The sequence below is a fragment of the Centroberyx gerrardi genome, chromosome 10 (assembly GCF_048128805.1).
Source record: "Centroberyx gerrardi isolate f3 chromosome 10, fCenGer3.hap1.cur.20231027, whole genome shotgun sequence".
Taxonomy (NCBI): domain Eukaryota; kingdom Metazoa; phylum Chordata; class Actinopteri; order Beryciformes; family Berycidae; genus Centroberyx; species Centroberyx gerrardi.
This window is the reverse complement of record NC_136006.1, coordinates 17,630,690-17,650,678: the sequence shown is the minus strand read 5'-3', so window position 1 is coordinate 17,650,678 and position 19,989 is coordinate 17,630,690. Positions and strand designations below refer to the sequence as shown.

Genomic DNA, 19,989 nt, shown 5'->3' with positions numbered 1-19,989 from the left:
GAGCAGAGGACAGTCTGCACCGCTACTCAATATAACACAACAGCATGTTTTCTCTCGCAACCTGTTTGTGTTTGCTCAGCAAATACACTATATGTGATTGCAAATCAATAAAGCACTGTGTTTTAAATGCATCTCATAATTCAACCCAATTTCACTATGGAAATAGACAATTTGAGGTGCGTAGGCTAATGCAGACATAGTGTTGTGATTAGTAGATATGTCTACTGCAGGCATTTTATGCAGTGAACATCCTAGCTAAGCATCCCAATTTCTGCCCCATGACATATCTAGCACATATATGACGCACATCTGCACCCGCTCTCCAGTTCAAACTGTGTTGCAGGAGACAACAGAATCAATCTGGCAGGAGTTCCAGCACCCTACGGACAGATCTAAGCTTTCTCAGAATATATTCTTTGGGACAGCAGGCAGTTTTCCTCTTAGATCGTACATTAAATGAGATAGTAAGGGATGTGAGGGGTCATCCAGGTCAACATGGCCTATCTTTAACACTCATAAAGGAGGAGTTGACCAAATGCAATGGTCCACAGTCTGTCAGTGCCTGGCGCAGAACCATCAAGAAATCAACATCTTAAAATTGAAGTGATAAGAATGACGTCTTGGGTATAACAGCAAGTTGAACTGCTCAGGTTGGTGGTTTGCACTCTCCAAGCACCTTCTAGTCTTTTAATTTATTGCATGATATACTGTTAATGCTCCACAGTCCATTCCAAGTCCTGCACTATCCTCTTGCACTTAATGTGAAGCCCTCTTGTCCCTGTACCATTTGTTTCAGTATGTACTGTATTCCTGTTAGTTGTTAATATGTGTCCATGCCAATGTCACCAAATAATACATTCTTGGTTATAATTAGTAGTATAATTATTGGTTATGTAAGCAACAATGAAAAGATCAGTTAGAATTGGTATCCAGTGCATGTATACATGTATCTATAAAGCAATACTTGGGATTGTTACACCTTTTAGTTTGAATACAATTCAGTTGATATGGTCTCTCCCATGGAGTTCAGTGATGTAATGGACTTAATGTACACATACACACAGTGGCAAATACAAGTTTATGCCTCTAGATGGAGCTCCTGTATTCTGCAAAACCTTTTTTTGAATCTGCCCTAGCACAGCTGCTTAACTTAGGAAAATATGGCCAATGACACTACTTCAAGTTTAAAATAGAAATACAAATTAATTAATCAAGACATGCACAGCCCTCATTTGAAAGTCGTTGGCAATATCCTTTTGGAGCCTACACACACATGCTGTATGTCACAGAATATTTTATTATGAACAAAACTAGATGGGAATTTGGTGGCCATGCCTCTGGAGGAACATCCATATAAAAAAAAAAATACATCCAGCTCTCTGGTGGTATCAGTCTGGGCCAGGAGGTTTGACTTCAACTGCCTCTGATGATCTTGGTCAGTTTCTGGATCTTGGTCTTGGTGGAACGCTGATGATGGCTTATTGCTGAAACGCGTCCGTCGTTTGTGCTCTATAGCTGCCCATTCAAATATATGACAAAAGGACATTATGAGTGCTGGCTTTTCTTTCTTCATGTATTAATCTTTGGCCGTGCACCTAAGGAGAATTTTTTGATCGAGTTGTGCTCGCATTTGGCGGAGCTTGGTGGACATGTCCACATACTTATCGCCAATACTGACAATCATCCCACCCAGGATGGAGGAGTCATCCTGGGGAATCATAGAAATGACAATGCATGACAGAAATTGCCAAACAGTATAGCATGACACTAACAGTTGTCACAACAAATATACTTTAGATTTCATAGTTCATTTAGATTGATAATTATTTTTATCCTGTGGGTTAGGGGTATTCTCTGTCGCAGCAGAATTATTCAAGATGCATGTGTCAGTCTCATTCTTAAATCGTGGTCATGTGGGCAATACAAAACAAAATGGATCTCATTTTCAATCTCATTCAATTTGTGATACGGGACATTCACTATCGAAACCACATATGTCATCAATCACCAAGCATGCCAATCATATCCCAACCTCATCCCAAACTGGACTCTGTCTTGTGTTTGATACCTCTAGCATTTTGACTACTCATAATCAGAATCAGAATCAGAATCAGGGTTATTGCCAAGTAAGTTTTCACAATACAAGGAATTTGCCTTGGTATGTAGGTGCATACAATAAACATAAACATGGAGAAAAATAATAGGGATAGGTTAGGGTTGGGGGGGGGGGGGGCAGGAGGAAATCCCTGACCTGGGCCTTTCAGTCCTGTTTTTAGTATGGGGGAGGAGGAGGAGGAAGTACTGCAAGTCAAGAAAGTCAAGAAACATAAATAATACAGTATATGAAAAAAATAAAATAAAATAAAATAAATATATAATACAAAATATGTGCAATATATCTGTTTTTTAAAGTGAAATGAAAAAGCTGTACAGTTTGCAAAATATTGACCAGAGAATGTGCAAAGGTTAACAGTATGATGAAGTATAGAGAATATGTTCACTGTACAGAGATCAAAAAGATGTCCAAAAGGATGTGCGTTAATGTAACGCATTGAGTCAGATGTGGAGACTGTACATTAATGTAGCGTGTAGTGCCTATGGGAGGAGGGGATAAGGGTCCGTGTCAGTGGGGGTCCCGGGGCTTGTTGATGAGGCCAGCTGCAGACAGGAAGAAACTGTTCTTGTGGCGTGAGGTTTTGGTCCTGATGGACCGCAGCCTCCTGCCAGAGGGGAGTGTTTCAAAAAGTTTGTGTCCAGGGTGGGAGGGGTCGGCCACAATCTTTCCTGCTCGCCTCAGGGTCCTGGAGGCGTACAGATCCTGGAGAGAAGGCAGATTGCAGCCAATCACCTACTCAGTAAGGCTGGGTATTGGCAAGGACGTCACGATACGATACGTATCACGATACATGGGTCACGATACGTTTGTATCACAATACATTGCGATACGATACATATTGCGATATATTGCAATACTCTATATAATTTACTGAAAATTTAAAAATAGAGCTGAAAATACAACTTGCTGTGTACCACCTGGGTAGTCTAATATGTACATCACATTATATTGATAACTCAGCGGACAAATTGAGTCAAAACTATTTAATTCAAAGGGATTTGAGGGAAATTTAAGGACATTTTAAATCCGTTTAAAACATGAATAATTGTTTTTTAATGTATCGATACGAGGGGCTGGAAAATCGATACAGTATCGTGGAAAAAAATATTGCAATACTCAGCTGTATCGATTTTTTTGCACAGCCCTGCTTCTCAGTGAGTGAATGCAATAAAAGATATCTTAAATTAGCATTTTGACTAGTCACAATGTAATAAAAGATATCTTAAATTAGCATTTTGACTAGTCATAATCTCTAATTAGAGATATCTTAAATTAGTATTTCGGTTTGTCATAATGTAATGACAGATATCTTAAATACTAATTTACAATATCTCTCATTATATTGACTAATAAAAATGCTACTTTAAAATATTTCAGATATCTGTAATGAGAACTACTGGAACTACCACTACTCGGCCTATACTGCAGCAGCAGCAGCAGCAGCAGCAGCAGCAGCAGCAGCAGCAGCAGCAGCAGCAGCAGCAGTGTTGTTGCTTGCCACTACTGACTAACTACCACCTGGCTTAACGGTACTAGCAGTGTTGTTGCTTGCCACTACTGACTAACTACCACCTGGCTTAACGGTACTGCTGCAGCAGCAGCAGCGGCGGCACCCAGCACATTCCCTGGAGCCCCTGGTAAAGCTCTTACTGTGGACTTTGCCAAGGGCCTACAACCCTATAAGATAAGGTAAGATAAGATAAGATCATTAATGCCATTGGGGAAATTCAGGAAAAGTGGCTGGTGAAGCTACTAATTTTGATAGTTTGGACTGGGTGGCAGGTTTGCGTCTCTTTGTACCAACCACCAGCTCTTCGACGAACCGCCATCGCTAACCACCAGACCGCACCTTTGGAGCTGCTGGCAGGTTGGCTTCAGCGGGACGCGAATGGCGCCTCTTCGTACCGACTACCACCTCTTTAACGAACTGCGTTCGCTAGCTGCCACGCCACCTGGTCCAAACTATCAAAATTAACTACAAAAAAAGGTTCCCAAAGAGAGCCTCTTGCCACGGTCCAAGCATCAGCTTTACCAGCGCCCAGGGCAATATTTGTCTGAAGAATTCCCTGTAAGTCTCCTTTTTCTTTATGAGCAGTGCATTTAGTGAGTATCATCCAGCTAAGATGCAGAGCACTTATTATATACTGGTGGGGCAGGGGGGTCTAGGTATAGACAGTCAAACCTTTTCAATAAATTTCAACATTTAACTGTTTTTTTTGGTCCTTCATTCTCGCCACCTATCACCTCGCCTCCACAACCTGTAATCCAAATGTAAACAAAGGGAAGCCCCACCACCTAAAACGAGGAACTAAAGCTTGCCTTGGGGTTGGACAAATATTATCACTCTCAAATTGAATAAGCGAGCTCCAGATAGAAGGAATGGCAGTTTGTAATAGCTAAATCTGAGTTTCAGATTACTTTGAACCTGTAAAAGGTTTACGTTGTATTGTTTGTGTGAGGTGGGGGGCCCAATAGGACATGTGTGCCCAGGGGCCCTGTGGTTGGTTAATCCAGCCCTGCTTAAGATTGATTTAAATGTTTCAGAAAACATTTAAAGTCACAATGATAACATTTTGAGAGCATCTTGCTTCCTTAATGTGATGCATTTCCTGTTGAAACATGATATTTGGGCGGGACATGATGCGGGGAGGGATCATTCAAAAGTGTAAACCAGTGGGATATCAGTTAGTGAGAGAAATGTAGTTTTATTTAATGGGAAGAGCGAAGGGGCGGGATTGTTCAAAAATCTGTAATGTTTTTGTAGGAATTTGTATGTAGTAAAAGTAATGTGATTTTGATAAAAAAAATACAATAAAATATTTTTTTGTCATAAATTAGAATGAGCTAAAAAGGCTAAAAAAAAAAAGTCAAGTTTTCATTTAAGTGTGACTTGAAAAATGTGCTCACCTTAGTCTCTAATTTCAGAGTCTCTCCCTTTACCAGGAATCCATTCAGAGCGACCTTCAAATCTGCCTGGTTAGCCTCATCCAGGGGCTGAGGGGAGGGATGCAAACATTTCTAAATTATTCAGTGCCAAAACTCCAACTGTTACGGCCCTTACATTGATAAGCATTAGTATTTACATGACATGCGCAGTTACTTACCTGTGCAGTGCGGAGCAGATGACCTCTCCTCGATGAGCACTCATCATTTTGCCAAATGCACCGATGACATCAGGAGTCAGCGTCAGCTGGGAGCACAGATTTATTCATATTTTGAACATTACACTGGTTAAAGCATGCTGTCATGAACAGCTGTAGATCAACAATTTGTCTCTCTTCCCTTGAGATAAGCATCTAAAGTCAACAGAATGAAAAACAGTTGTGAGGCAGGACAGGACTAAAGACAAACAGAAGACAGCATGACTGTCTTTAACTTGTGACTCTTAATTACATGAGTGTTTTCCCACTCCAATCCTGAATGTTCCAAGTAAAGACAGGTATATTTGTTCATATTGGATATGAACACATTTTTTTGTTTGGCCTTCAAAGTTCTTTGAGTAATAACTGTGAGTTATTAAGACAGGCAACTTTTGCTACCCGATGATCGCTGCAACTGGACCCTGTGAGGGAGCTGCATACACTTCATAAATCAGATGAAAAGTCCTCTACACTCACCCACACTACCCCAGTTAACTACCAACACTTGACATGACACACACTTGATAAATTGAGATAGTTTAAATATTTCTTTAGTGTGACGCCTCAAGGGGGGGCTTGAGGACTGTGTTGAGAAAGACTAGTTTAGGTATTATTTCACACCGTTCAACACCCCCACAACACCTATTTCAGGCATCCATGCACTCCATATACAGCTGCCTTTGCTGACTCAACAGCTTATTCAGATTTTTCTAAAGTTTGTTTATAGGTTACTCAGTAAATCTTTTGTTGAACCCTTTTTTTGTGCTGACGCCCATCTTTGTCACATTCCTGAGCTGGTTGTTATTACAAAATATTTCATTGGTAACAAGTTTGTTTAGATTCAGTTCCTTAAACTTTGCTTTGTTCCAAAGTGCGACACCCTTCCGGTGCCCTGTCTCATGAAGCGAGTTCACCATAGTCAGGCTATCTTTGCGATAGCTGGCTTCACAAAACCTAACATTGGCGATCCTGGATAACCGGTCTCATGTAGCTGGTTATCAACTGGCTCTGTCATCCTAGGATATACCTGTCCAAATATGAGCAGGTTCACATGAAAGAGGCGGGGTTTGTAACAAATAGCCAATCACATGCACCATGGACAGATCCAGAGCAGCAGATGTAACATGAGATAAGATGAATCTTTTGATCACTGTGGGGAAATTAGGTTGTTGCAGTGGCAAAAGTAATATGTTTTCAGCTGGGAAAAGGAAATATCATATTATATTAGCACACAACTGATATAAAAGGAGCAATAAAAAAATGAAAAAAAAAAAAATATAATAATAAAATAATCAAACAATAAAAACAATAGACTATAAAAAATTGTGGGATTATGTAAACATATGCTGCCGACAAATTCAACACTTTAGGTAGATTGTAAAGGTGTGTATGGGAAAGAAATAGAACATTTGTGTCTTCTCAAGAACAAACTGTTATAATGAATAAATATGAGCAATACAGAAAGTAACACTGTTGCTGCTGCCAAGGCTAGGGAGGATTGTTGCTGGAGGAAAATTCAAATAGTGTAAATTCTTATCACTGTCATTAGGACACAGTGTTCATTCTTCTCACTGATACAATATTGTGTTCCCCGGGGCTGCAGTGATATATGAATATCAGTGCAGTCTATTGCATTAACACTGTCCAAATCCTATAAAAGAATATCAGCGCACTTAAAATGCAACAGCAACTATTGATAACAGCCCTTTACTATCTGTTAATTCAATAGTTTCCCCCTGTACAGTTCTTTTTATTACTTGTCACATTCATTTGAATTCAATTTTGTGTCTTTAAATTATTTTTGTTCATATCAGAATCCTGTAGGAATGGTGACTGAGCTGATTGGTGAGGAGGTGGGCCTTTTATCCGTTCTGAGCCAATGGCATGAACTGAAGTTGCACTGGAGCAGGTTAGCTGTGCAGCATAGGTTACCATAGTGATCTACCCCAGTAAAAGTGAGCCACGTTCCTGAGACTGAAAAGCCAGGGTTAAGCCCAAAGTTAGCTTGTTAACCCACTAAGCTTGCTTTGTGAGACAGGCCCCAGGTGTCAGAGGGGTGGTGCGATTATGCATGTACTGTATACATGTGAGAGTGCTGCCTAACTCCACACTACTGTTTCTAATCACCCCAAACCAAGTTGGACTGGAGGGAGGAGGAACAATGAGTTTTGTTTGTTTCTGTTTTTTTGTTTTTTTCCTGACAGCCCTGATATACAGTAGTTGACTAAAAAATACATCTACTTGAGAAATGTATAAAGACTAGGGTTATAGCCCAGTGGTTTTCAATCATGTGCTACTGAGGCCAATGGGTATGCAGATTATCATTCCAACCAAACACTACACCAGCTGATTTCACTGATTAGTTCTCCCTTTCTGGTTGAAGTTGTGCTAATCAGTGAAATCAGCTGGTGTAGTGTGTAGTGATTAGCTATGGTTCTTTGTATTCTGGATGATTGCCAGAGGTAATGCTGAATGATAGCAATGCGCTTCCCCATACATAAGCCCCCGTCATCCAGAAGTTTGTCCCTACAGAATCTCCTCACCAAAATTCTGAGTGACAGAGGGTGATCACCCAGAATTCATACAGTCGTTACACCCATAACTCTCCTACCTCATTCCTTCTGACTTGCCAAAGGCAGTGCTTAATACTACATGGCTATTAACAATGAGGTCATAAGGAATAAAACACCCAACTCACTGAGAACTGAAGGCATTGGTAAAACAGCAGCTATGTGAAGTAGCTATGTTGACCGTGTACTGAACTGTACAGAACCAAGCAAAGGTGCGTGGTGACATCTAGGAGGCTACAGCATATGTGCTGCTTAATGATCTTAGTTTCTCTGATTAGTTTTCCACTCCTATGATAGTTCCTCTTCAGTATTTTTTTCACCAAATTAAACTTGATAACCAGTTCCACATGTTGGACCAGTGTCGTGTTCTGGTAAACTTCAACATTCCACTGTTCCCACATGTATTATTTGTACGTCTGCCCAATCCCTAAAACTGACTTGTTTTTCTATCTTACCCTGATATTCTCCTCCCACATTTGTCTCTTCGTAGGAAACTATTGCACCACTTTCCCGTAAGTTCAGTTCAGCCTGAAAACACAGTTTACGTCACTGTGTTGTGTTGAAAGTCCAATCCAATATTTTGAATTGTGTTGTTCATAGGGAAATAACTAGACTGTATTTATTAGTTAAATGATAACTGGGTTATTTTGAGTGTTCTGGGGACACTGAAAGGTATACCATAATGTGAGAAAATAACTAAACTGGGTTTGTTTAAGAATAACTGGGTTATTATGTTCTGGGAACATTAAAAGCATGCTGCAGAAAGAGATTAGAATGAATTGAAAGAAAATGGGTTGTAGCAATAGTAAGGTCTCCTAAAAGGGAAGAAATAATTTGGAAGGTACAGTAAAGTACATCATTAACAATTATGGGACAGAACACATTGAGAAAGTAAAGAAATTAGTGCACATCACAAGTTAGCTCAAATTTCCACCAAACAGAATTTCTGACCTGACCAAACTGAGCAATGTGAGAGAATATAATCAACATATTAAACATCCTGAAAAACATCTCCATTCTCTCATTTTCCCCCATTCCAATCCTGAATGTTCTAAGTAAGGACAGATATATTGGTTCATGTTAGCCAGCATTTGTCTTTTTTGTTTTTGCTACACAATGATTGTTGGAACTGGACCCTGTGAGGAAACTGCATACACATCCTCGTAAATCAGATGAAAAGTCCCCTACACCCACTCACCTACACCCAATACTTGACCTTATTTTTTGTCATTTTTCCATTTAAGTTGAGACATTTCTTGGAATTATTACACAATATTTCATTGGTAATAAGTTTGTTTACTTTCAGTTTCGCTTAACGTTGTTTTCTCCAGGGTCCACTCTCCTGGGTGTCAGAGGGGTGGTGCGGCGTGAAAGTGCTTTCAGAAAGTGGGAAGATGAAGCTAGGCGCTGCCAATTGCACTCACAAATTATATGGTTAAAAGATCAGAATAAAAACTAATAGAACAACTACAGCAAATTAAACACAACACAAAATAATGATAATTCAAAATCTGGCTAATCATCAAAGTCCAGATCCAGCACTAAAAAGGCAAAATCCAAAACAAAATGCACAAGACACCATGGTCTGTATCCAAATTTAAAAGGGAGAAATACTGGAACTCCCATCATCCTTTACAACATGCTCCAGAGGGAGCCCTCTGCCTAGGTAAGGGTGTATGCTCCTTTACAGCCCAACAAACTGCTGTCTAACTTGATTTGCCAGGAAGCTACACTCCATTTCACCTGGCACGACAGCGACAGTGCAGAGAACCCTCCTGCATGGCTCCAAAAGCAGATTTCACTGCTTAGTTCCCTCCTCTGGTTGAAGGTGTGCCAATATGTGAAATCAGCTGGGGTAGTGTTTGGTGTCACGCACTGCCTCTGGCAGTCAGAAAGAATTAAATATAACCTGCAAACTCTTGAACCTTGGTGGCACATGAGTGAAAACCACTGTTAAAGCCTATTTGCATATGGTTTTGTTATTTTGGCCGAGATGACCGATGCAGTGGGGAAAAATTCTGCTGGCAAGTTAAGACAAAAGTTCTGAAACCTATGATGTTGCCTTTTTTCTCTGCTCCAAAATTCCTAAAACTGCCAGCTACTATCCTTTTTGTAGGGTGTTTACATCTAACCTTATTGACCCATGAATCCTATATCTGTTCTTTTCAGTTCATTTTTCTACTATAGTTCACCACAATGCTTGATCTAGTCCTCAAGCATTAAGAAATACATCACTCAAAATGCTATGAAGCTCAACGTACCCAGCCTTATGCACATTTTTAAACTTTCAGTCCAATGCATTCTGTGGCGCCTTTTAATGTCGTGCTTTTGATTGTTCTAGCTTACAGGCATTTGTAGAGAAGACCACAAGAAGATACAACTTTGTTATATTTTGTAACTCACTGATGAGGTTAATGGTGATTGGGGAGAGTCTCTCTTTGCTCAAGGCATCAGTGAAGGTCTTTTGTTTGAGGCTGCGTTTGACATGGGGGTTCATCACAATACTGGACAGCTTTGGATCTTTTATCAGAGTCTGAAAGCAAAGAGAAGACACATCGTTAAAGGAAGTGTACAAGAAGCCATGGTCACAGCTTGAGCATAACCACAGGGGGGAAAAACACATCATCAAAGAACTGGTTGTTATTCCACTGATATTGCTGTGGATCTGCTTTTCCAGCCATGTGTGAAGCGGCTTAGTTGTTTGCCAAGGCATATATACAAGGCATTGATTCCAAAAAAGCATAGGACACACACTGGCTTACTTACAGTATGATGTGATGCTGATGTAGGAAATCCTCAATTAAACCCATTCTAATTCTAGCTGATATGTTGATAGGTTCTTGAGAACTTGGACTAGGACTTGGAAAGTAATTTATCATATTATTCGGAATAGATGTTATAAATCTGAATTTCCAAGTTATTTTTTAAATAGCTCTGATGCTACAGTGGACAATTTAAAAAGCATCGTTGATGATTTCAATGACTATTTTGTGGGTGTTGGCACTACTTTGGCCAGCAAAATTATTGTGCCTGATGACAAAAAAAATTTGTTTGATAATTTGATTAATGGTAATATCAGTTCTATGTTCCTTTGTGGGATAAATTAAACTGATATACTTGAAATTGTAAGAAAATTCAAAAACAAAAGATCAACTGATATAAATTCCATTGACATGGTAATTATTAAAGAAGTCATTGATTCTATTGTAAGACCTCTGACCCATATATGTAATCAGTCTTTTCAAAGAGGTGTTTTTCCTAATAATATGAAATCAGCAAAGGTAATACCAATATTTAAAAATGGAGATAAGCACTACATGGACAATTATAGACTGGTATCCCTTCTTCCTCAATTTTCAAAAATATTAGAGAAATTATTTGTGAAACAATTGGATCTCTTCATTGGTAAATATGAATTATTGAGTGAACACCAGTATGGATTTAGGGAAAATAGAACTACTACCTATGCAGTAATGGAGATGGTAGAAGAAATAACAAAGGCAGTTGAAAATGATGAGTGTTCTATTGGTATTTATATTGACCTACAGAAGGCTTTTGATACTATAGATCACAGCCAATTATTGAGAAAATTGGAGAAGTATGGGATAAGAGGTATAGCTTACTCTTGGCTGAAAAGCTACTTGGAAAATAGACAGCAATGTGTGCAAATTAATGACAGTGTCAGGATTTAGGAAGGTCACCTGTGGAGTGCCCCAGGGATCGGTGATTGGTCCAAAACGTTTTATACTTTATATTAATGATATTTGCAATGTTACTGAATTGTTAAAAATTGTCATTTTTGCAGACGATACAAATTTATTTTGCTCTGGGAGAAATTTAAAGGAACTTTTGTATGCTACTGAAAGGGAGCTGGAAATTCTCAAAACTTGGTTTGATGTTAATAAATTGTCTCTCAATATTGAGAAAACTAAATTTATGGTTTTTGGAAATCGAAAAGAAATTGATGGGGATATTGAATTAAAAATCTGTGATGTTGAAATTGAAAGAGTTTTTGAGACAAAATTCCTAGGGGTTGTGATTGATCATAAATTAACATGGAAACAACATATTGACTATATTAAAGGAAAAATTTCAAAGTCAATAGCAAACCTGTATAAATCTAGGGATATGTTAAATCATAAGGCCTTGTATATAATTTACTGCTCACTTATACTTCCTTACATATCTTACTGTGTGGAATTGTGGGGGTCGACCTTTAAAACGACTATAAATTCAATAGTCTTACTACAAAAACGAGCCATACGTATTAGAGATTAGAGATTCCTTGCTTTAGTAGATAGATGAGCTTTGGCGCCGCATTTCGAAGCGCTGTCCATTTGCTGTAATTTGCATATAAATATCTGCACTTGTTACGCACGCCGCGGCGTAGCTGTTTTAATATTAAGTGCTGACTCCGCCCACCCGGGCCAGTTTCGGCGTACGCCGGTAGCAATTACAAGTGGACCCTATCCTACAGTCCCTGCTCTCAGCGGAGGGAGGGGGCTACACTGTGTGTGGCAAGCGCTGCGATCATCAGACCTCTCTGGATTAGACAAGCAAGTAGAGAAAACCGGCATCAGCCGAACCAATTTATTGCCACATGCTTTGAGATTCAACACATTAACATTGCTTCCCATGGTCAGAAAAAGTCGCCAGATTTTGAGATTGGTGGAGAAACATGGCTGTTTTGTAACACCTGAAAGGTTTCAAACAAGTTTTGACAAGTGGGACAAACAATTGACCAAATCTGTGGACTTGTGGCAGTCTGATAGCCCATCAAATCCAGTATGTTCTCATCAGTCAGGTTTATGTGGCAATGTAGCAACCAACCAACATCTAGTGTCGCAATGTCACAACAGTTGGGAATATTATACATTTCTAATTAGTTCACCCAAATGAGGCTGGATAGTGTGTGACAAAGTTGAGCGGTACTGTCTAGTGTCAAACCTGTAGAAAGTCCCATTTGTTTTATTTCCACAAAACAAAATGATGAGAAAAGGCTGGCCAAAAGCTCCTAGTATTAATGTCTCTATGTTTGTCTCGGACCTAAGGTCTCATCCAAGTATTTCAAAATCTCGTTGAGTCTGGAAGAGATTTTCTGTCATCCTTTACCTTGACAAGCTTGGCTGTCGGCCGGATGGCTGATGTGCTGAACCGACACACCTGTGGAGAATAAGAGGGCAAACTTCCAGCACTGCATTGCCTAGTAATGTAATGATAATGTGGCCTTGAGCCAGCCCCTGTAACTTGCTAGATCTTGCTATTGTGCATGTCTGTTCTGGCAAGCCTCTGTACTATTTAATATGGCTTTTGCAAGTGTGCTCTATCCAGGCAGTGATGAGGCCTCTTCCTCTTTCTAGGAAATTATGAGGTGGATGACACCAAGCCATTATCGATAACAAACCACAGATGCCTGCTGGATTAAAATAAAAGCATGAGTAAAAGTGTGCACAACGGCATCTTCTAGACAGACTGCAGGGGTGAGCCACAAATGTTCTCCAATAAATATCACTCATCAAAACAGAACCATGATGTCATTAGGGGATACTTTACAGTTGGGGGACTTACATTTAAATTAATCTCAGCAAGGGTTCCTCTTGGAAACACAAACAAAATGTTTCCAAAATGACCAAGGCATTGAAACTTCACAGTAGCTCTTCAACAGTTGCTCCAAATATTCCTCAAAATGGCTAGTGAGAACAGAGAGACGAATGATCTCGAAATGCATCATTTTTTCACCCTCAATTTTGGGCAATTTAGCTAAGGGTTCGTGGCATGCATGATAGACCTTTTACTTTTCGACACAGCATTTCAAGCGTTTCCAACCCAATAGAAAACACACATAGCTATTCCTAGCTATGATGGTTGTAGTTGTCAACAAGTCTCTACCAAACTAGAACAAACACTCTTGCCACTGCGTCTTTACCAGTGAATGGGTCACAGTACCTAATGTAATGTACCAGCAGCAGCAGAGCTCACCAGCTAGTTGTCCTAGTTAACTGAACATATTTGGTAATGTCAAGTTCATAAGTTCATGTGAGAAACATCTGGCTAGATAAACACATTAACATTAAACACATAAACATAAAAAACATTGCTTTATATGTGCAAAATGTAAAGTAAGGGAGCTTTTCAAATCAAATGCAGAAAACCGTGCGCACAGTGCTCCAATAAAAACAAATCAATTCATACTTGCAGCCCCAGGCTCTAGTTTAATACATCCATGCCCAGCCCAGCCTCAATGCTGCCATTGTAGGGCAAACTGTCAGCGTGTCGCTCAAGTAATACGTAACACAGAAGAGAGGCTTTCTGGGACATGGAGTTTTTTGTGAAGTGGAAATTTCCAAGTTATTTGTCTAGAGGAGTGAATGGAAATTTACTCCATGGCCATCCTCTGTCTGTCTTGGAGGATGTTTTGTCTGAAGTCACCCATATTGGCCTTTATTTCTAACTAATTAATAGGAAGGATTATCAGGAAGTGAAGGTGTATTTATTTTTGCTTGCTAATCATTAACTAATCATGAATCGTTATGACTATATGACTATATGAACACACACATGCAAACAGATCAAAATATTGCATGTAGTAGACGCCCTCTCTTTGTGGGAGGATGTGTTGACTGATGAACGTTGCAGATTAGTATTTTCTCACATATTTCATATCACATGGTTTCTGTTTTGGGAGAGAACAGCATACGCTTTTCAATAAGTAGCATTATGTAGCAACCACATATGATGGCACAATATTAGGTGGTGTTTCCTCCCATGAATCTTGAATGACACTCTTGATCATCAGCCTTGTGCCGTCAAATGAAAAGCTTCAAGAGTGCCAGGTCACTTATAAAATGAAAATTCAAAACATGTGTTGCGTAATAGAGCCTGCATAACTTTATAACTCTCATGGGCTCCATTACTTATTGGCATAAAGGATGAAATCCCATTAGAGGAAGACTGTAGTCAGAAAAATGTTACAATATCCTGAAGTGAAAAGAAAAACGTCCTTGAAAAACCCTATATTTCTAAAGTTCAAAGAGACAGAAGTTCACTGATTCCAGATTGCCTCCGGATGCTTCACCCTACAAATCAGATTAGAATTGAGAGTCCTGTAATCAGCCAGATAAAGGTTTATAGTTTGCAGCATGTTGCATCAGCTCACAAAGAAATATTATAACAGACTCGCCTTGTCATCTGCATTATCAAGTTTCATTTTAGACAGGATGCACTACTTGGAAATATATGTTCATAAGCAGAGATGTAGCAGGAAATATAAAACAATTGTTAAACTGTGATCTTAAGTTGATGATCATTATAAGGCAAACAACCACCAATATAAACAAACATACATTTAATTTATTTTTTTATTAATAATGCAATTTTTTTATTTTTACCTTAGAAGACCCTATATCCACATTTAACTTCCATCAGTTATGTGATTTATTCTGACTGTGGGATAAGAGGTGTAGCTTACTCTTTGGCTGAAAAGCTACTTGGAAAATAGACAGCAATGTGTGCAAATTAATGACACTGTGTCAGGATTTAGGAAGGTCACCTGTGGAGTGCCCCAGGGATCGGTGATTGGTCCAAAACGTTTTATACTTTATATTAATGATATTTGCAATGTTACTGAATTGTTAAAAATTGTCATTTTTGCAGACGATACAAATTTATTTTGCTCTGGGAGAAATTTAAAGGAACTTTTGTATGCTACTGAAAGGGAGCTGGAAATTCTCAAAACTTGGTTTGATGTTAATAAATTGTCTCTCAATATTGAGAAAACTAAATTTATGGTTTTTGGAAATCGAAAAGAAATTGATGGGGATATTGAATTAAAAATCTGTGATGTTGAAATTGAAAGAGTTTTTGAGACAAAATTCCTAGGGGTTGTGATTGATCATAAATTAACATGGAAACAACATATTGACTATATTAAAGGAAAAATTTCAAAGTCAATAGCAAACCTGTATAAATCTAGGGATATGTTAAATCATAAGGCCTTGTATATAATTTACTGCTCACTTATACTTCCTTACATATCTTACTGTGTGGAATTGTGGGGGTCGACCTTTAAAACGACTATAAATTCAATAGTCTTACTACAAAAACGAGCCATACGTATTAGAGATTAGAGATTCCTTGCTTTAGTAGATAGATGAGCTTTGGCGCCGCATTTCGAAGCGCTGTCCATTTGCTGTAATTTGCATATAAATATCTGCACTTGTTACGCACGCCGCGGCGTAGCTGTTTTAATATTAAGTGCTGACTCCGCCCACCCGGGCCAGTTTCGGCGTACGCCGGTAGCAATTACAAGTGGACCCTATCCTACAGTCCCTGCTCTCAGCGGAGGGAGGGGGCTACACTGTGTGTGGCAAGCGCTGCGATCATCAGACCTCTCTGGATTAGACAAGCAAGTAGAGAAAACCGGCATCAGCCGAACCAATTTATTGCCACATGCTTTGAGATTCAACACATTAACATTGCTTCCCATGGTCAGAAAAAGTCGCCAGATTTTGAGATTGGTGGAGAAACATGGCTGTTTTGTAACACCTGAAAGGTTTCAAACAAGTTTTGACAAGTGGGACAAACAATTGACCAAATCTGTGGACTTGTGGCAGTCTGATAGCCCATCAAATCCAGTATGTTCTCATCAGTCAGGTTTATGTGGCAATGTAGCAACCAACCAACATCTAGTGTCGCAATGTCACAACAGTTGGGAATATTATACATTTCTAATTAGTTCACCCAAATGAGGCTGGATAGTGTGTGACAAAGTTGAGCGGTACTGTCTAGTGTCAAACCTGTAGAAAGTCCCATTTGTTTTATTTCCACAAAACAAAATGATGAGAAAAGGCTGGCCAAAAGCTCCTAGTATTAATGTCTCTATGTTTGTCTCGGACCTAAGGTCTCATCCAAGTATTTCAAAATCTCGTTGAGTCTGGAAGAGATTTTCTGTCATCCTTTACCTTGACAAGCTTGGCTGTCGGCCGGATGGCTGATGTGCTGAACCGACACACCTGTGGAGAATAAGAGGGCAAACTTCCAGCACTGCATTGCCTAGTAATGTAATGATAATGTGGCCTTGAGCCAGCCCCTGTAACTTGCTAGATCTTGCTATTGTGCATGTCTGTTCTGGCAAGCCTCTGTACTATTTAATATGGCTTTTGCAAGTGTGCTCTATCCAGGCAGTGATGAGGCCTCTTCCTCTTTCTAGGAAATTATGAGGTGGATGACACCAAGCCATTATCGATAACAAACCACAGATGCCTGCTGGATTAAAATAAAAGCATGAGTAAAAGTGTGCACAACGGCATCTTCTAGACAGACTACAGGGGCGAGCCACAAATGTTCTCCAATAAATATCACTCATCAAAACAGAACCATGATGTCATTAGGGGATACTTTACAGTTGGGGGACTTACATTTAAATTAATCTCAGCAAGGGTTCCTCTTGGAAACACAAACAAAATGTTTCCAAAATGACCAAGGCATTGAAACTTCACAGTAGCTCTTCAACAGTTGCTCCAAATATTCCTCAAAATGGCTAGTGAGAACAGAGAGACGAATGATCTCGAAATGCATCATTTTTTCACCCTCAATTTTGGGCAATTTAGCTAAGGGTTCGTGGCATGCATGATAGACCTTTTACTTTTCGACACAGCATTTCAAGCGTTTCCAACCCAATAGAAAACACACATAGCTATTCCTAGCTATGATGGTTGTAGTTGTCAACAAGTCTCTACCAAACTAGAACAAACACTCTTGCCACTGCGTCTTTACCAGTGAATGGGTCACAGTACCTAATGTAATGTACCAGCAGCAGCAGAGCTCACCAGCTAGTTGTCCTAGTTAACTGAACATATTTGGTAATGTCAAGTTCATAAGTTCATGTGAGAAACGTCTGGCTAGATAAACACATTAACATTAAACACATAAACATAAAAAACATTGCTTTATATGTGCAAAATGTAAAGTAAGGGAGCTTTTCAAATCAAATGCAGAAAACCGTGCGCACAGTGCTCCAATAAAAACAAATCAATTCATACTTGCAGCCCCAGGCTCTAGTTTAATACATCCATGCCCAGCCCAGCCTCAATGCTGCCATTGTAGGGCAAACTGTCAGCGTGTCGCTCAAGTAATACGTAACACAGAAGAGAGGCTTTCTGGGACATGGAGTTTTTTGTGAAGTGGAAATTTCCAAGTTATTTGTCTAGAGGAGTGAATGGAAATTTACTCCATGGCCATCCTCTGTCTGTCTTGGAGGATGTTTTGTCTGAAGTCACCCATATTGGCCTTTATTTCTAACTAATTAATAGGAAGGATTATCAGGAAGTGAAGGTGTATTTATTTTTGCTTGCTAATCATTAACTAATCATGAATCGTTATGACTATATGACTATATGAACACACACATGCAAACAGATCAAAATATTGCATGTAGTAGACGCCCTCTCTTTGTGGGAGGATGTGTTGACTGATGAACGTTGCAGATTAGTATTTTCTCACATATTTCATATCACATGGTTTCTGTTTTGGGAGAGAACAGCATACGCTTTTCAATAAGTAGCATTATGTAGCAACCACATATGATGGCACAATATTAGGTGGTGTTTCCTCCCATGAATCTTGAATGACACTCTTGATCATCAGCCTTGTGCCGTCAAATGAAAAGCTTCAAGAGTGCCAGGTCACTTATAAAATGAAAATTCAAAACATGTGTTGTGTGATAGAGCCTGCATAACTTTATAACTCTCATGGGCTCCATTACTTATTGGCATAAAGGATGAAATCCCATTAGAGGAAGACTGTAGTCAGAAAAATGTTACAATATCCTGAAGAGAAAAGAAAAACATCCTTGAAAAACCCTATATTTCTAAAGTTCAAAGAGACAGAAGTTCACTGATTCCAGATTGCCTCCGGATGCTTCACCCTACAAATCAGATTAGAATTGAGAGTCCTGTAATCAGCCAGATAAAGGTTTATAGTTTGCAGCATGTTGCATCAGCTCACAAAGAAATATTATAACAGACTCGCCTTGTCATCTGCATTATCAAGTTTCATTTTAGACAGGATGCACTACTTGGAAATATATGTTCATAAGCAGAGATGTAGCAGTAAATATAAAACAATTGTTAAACTGTGATCTTAAGTTGATGATCATTATAAGGCAAACAACCACCAATATAAACAAACATACATTTTATTTATTTTGTTTTATTAATAATGCATTTTTTTTATTTTTACCTTAGAAGACCCTATATCCTCATTTAACGTCCATCAGTTATGTGATTTATTCTGACTGTGATTTATGCCAGCCGTATAAAAAGCTGGGTAAACTCTATTCCCCAGTTACAAAGATGGGGAAACTAAGTGGGTTAGGTTGGCTGAGAGACCACTATCTCCATGTTTGAGGGCCTGGGGCTTAAAATGCAGGTCAAAACAATACTTTGGCATAATTAGAACAATTCCCAGTGGGCGTTTTTGTATCCAAAAACGTCACTGGTGTTTAACACGTGTGGGGCGTGGATTGATCTGCTGCCTATAAGGACGAGAAGCAGGATTTGCTATCGGGTGTTGAATATCCTGTGAATGTCGTTTACGGGGTGTTAAACGTTAAAAAAATATCCCGGAGCAGCACGGCGTGGCACAAAGAAGGACTGCGCCGGAGAGACGGGTCGCCACGAAGGCACTGTTCATCCACATCTCGCCTGTGGGGCTTGAAGTTGTTTAGCTTCTTTAGCTCGTATGCTAACACTAGCAAGCAAGATAACATATTTAGTGTTCATCTCAAGTTAAACAATGGAACTGGTGAGTGAATTTGTCTCGCCATTGTCTTGGCCGTTACTTGGGTAAGGTCGATAGACTTTACGTTTTATTTTTGGTCAGGTCAATGCTTGGATTTTAAAGCGGTGTTTTCGGTAATGCTTGTCAGTTATCCAGGACTATTTTAGCTAAAAACATACGATGACTGGTGAGACTGGAACGTTACATTCTGCAGCTGGCGCAAATCTTCCATATTTCAGAGGAATCGGCTGAGTAACATCCTGTGTTGGACTTGGCTGCAGCTGTAATGTTAAATGTGACGTTTCCCCCCAAAAAGATTAACCCTTGAGGAAAGCTAAGATGATGTGACTAGCAGCTAATGTTCAGAAATGCACGCCCCTTGAAG

At 39.4% G+C, this 19,989-nt stretch overlaps 1 pseudogene across 1 annotated transcript; it reads right to left on the bottom strand.

The window, feature by feature from the left end:
- Positions 1-1,279: 1,279 nt before the first annotated feature.
- On the bottom strand, positions 1,280-19,836 carry LOC139933070 (ATP synthase peripheral stalk subunit OSCP, mitochondrial-like; annotated as a pseudogene). Its single transcript, XR_013505122.1, has 9 exons — positions 19,810-19,836; positions 16,787-16,837; positions 12,939-12,989; positions 10,230-10,359; positions 9,538-9,569; positions 5,205-5,306; positions 5,024-5,110; positions 1,649-1,708; positions 1,280-1,464 (listed from the first exon to the last, which is right to left on the bottom strand). The product of XR_013505122.1 is annotated as an ATP synthase peripheral stalk subunit OSCP, mitochondrial-like (transcript).
- Positions 19,837-19,989: the final 153 nt, after the last annotated feature.